Consider the following 427-nt stretch of genomic DNA (forward strand, 5'->3'; position numbering starts at 1 on the left):
TCTGCCTGCATGTGCTGCTGGGGTGCGACTGCCACTCTTGCGTGTTGTGGGGTTTCCTGGTCCCAGCCTGCTGATCCCTGAGCCCTGAATTGCATCATGGCTATGGTGTCTCGCTCCCTCTCTTTTATTTATTTTAAAGAATTATTTATTTTGGGGCTAGCAGGTGGTGTGGTGGTTAAGGGCACGGGACTCCTACATGGCTGACTGTGGTTCAAGTCCCAGACCTGCAGGCTTGCTTTCTCATTTCCTCTCTCTCTCTCTCTGTCTGGAAATATTAAAATAATAATAGTTAATAAAGTTAAAATAATTCTTAAGAAAATATTTACTTATTATTATTATTTTTAAATTTGCCATAGGGCACATGCACTCACCAGAAAGAAGCAGAGACAGACAGAGAGAGAGAGAAAGGAAGAGAGCAAGCCACTAG

The sequence above is a fragment of the Tupaia chinensis genome, unplaced genomic scaffold, assembly GCF_000334495.1.
Source record: "Tupaia chinensis unplaced genomic scaffold, TupChi_1.0 Scaffold144326_1, whole genome shotgun sequence".
NCBI classification, from domain to species: domain Eukaryota; kingdom Metazoa; phylum Chordata; class Mammalia; order Scandentia; family Tupaiidae; genus Tupaia; species Tupaia belangeri.